The sequence below is a fragment of the Haemaphysalis longicornis genome, unplaced genomic scaffold (genome assembly GCF_048455015.1).
Source record: "Haemaphysalis longicornis isolate Haplotype H1 unplaced genomic scaffold, Haemaphysalis longicornis Haplotype H1 scaffold_5, whole genome shotgun sequence".
Lineage (NCBI taxonomy): Eukaryota > Metazoa > Arthropoda > Arachnida > Ixodida > Ixodidae > Haemaphysalis > Haemaphysalis longicornis.
Window position 1 is genome coordinate 30,289,497 of NW_027526385.1, and position 1,231 is coordinate 30,290,727.

Consider the following 1,231-nt stretch of genomic DNA (forward strand, 5'->3'; position numbering starts at 1 on the left):
GTGCGCATGCACAGCGGAACCGGATGATGCGATCAGCCATACGTGACGGGGACGATACAGGGTACAGCGCTGATTCGGCTCGCCGCTCGAAGGAGCAATTGTAACGGAAGCCGCTGCCATGGCCCGCGAGTGTGGAAGTACGCGATCCGACGGCGGCGGGGAGTAAGGTCCAGGAAAACGCGCCGAACCGTGTGGGAGTGCCATGCAGTCAAGCGGCGCAGCGTTCAACGTGTACGGTGGTTGATTCTGTGAGACACGTTTATAAGCGTCGACAAGAGCCAATGCGACTTCGGGGCGTAGAAATTTGGGCTTGTTGGTACATGACTTTCAACCATATAGCGCAAAAGACGAGAGACACGGACAAGTAGCGCCGAGTGTGTCTACTTGTCTGTGTCTCTCGTCTTTTGCGCTATATGGTTGAAGCTTCGGGGATGTTTAGTCGTGAGGTTCGTCCACTACATGCGTGCAGTCCGGTCGCATTCTGTTGCTGATCTGGGCTGGGGACAAGCGTATCTTCGCAGATGAGACGAAACAAGAAAACACCGTCGGGATGCGAGTGGTAACGCTGGAGCTACGTAGCGCCATTTTGTTATCGTTGGTTAAAGGAACCATGAGAACAAAATATGACCAAGTTTTATTCGGTACAACTAGTGTATCAATGCTAGTTTTATTTAAAATAAAATGATGTCAGTAACTCACTAAACCCCATTCCAGCCTCCAAAGAAGTTTCTAACATCAGAGCTGTTCAAGCTTTTAGTTCCGCAGTGCAGCGCTACCAGAAAAGGCGTCTCAGCTGAGCGCGAGTGAGCTTGCGCCTCGGGAGGAGCGCCCGGCGTCGTACAGGTGGGCGCGTGGAAATGCGCCGCGTGAGGAGTCTGAACCTCGTGAGGAGCCGGTCAGCTCGACCTTCGGGAATATTCCACCCAGCGTTCGCGGTGTGATCTCTCGTATGCTCTTTTCCTCGCCAGTTCACGTGAGTTCGTCGCGCCTGAAGTGCGCAGCACAGACGCCGAGTTCGCGAAGTCGGTTGCTGCGGGTTCTAGTGCGTGCTAACGCGGCTCATTTTGGAGAGGTGTGAGAGCCTGCGGACCAAACGATCCGGGCTTGTCAGTCACGGAGAACTTCCAGCGGAAAGTTCGGAAATCCATGTGATGTCACTGACGTGCAACAGCCGGGTCTCCGACGAAGGGCGAGGGGCCGCCTGCTCTGATGTTTCTCCAGCCTTGCACCG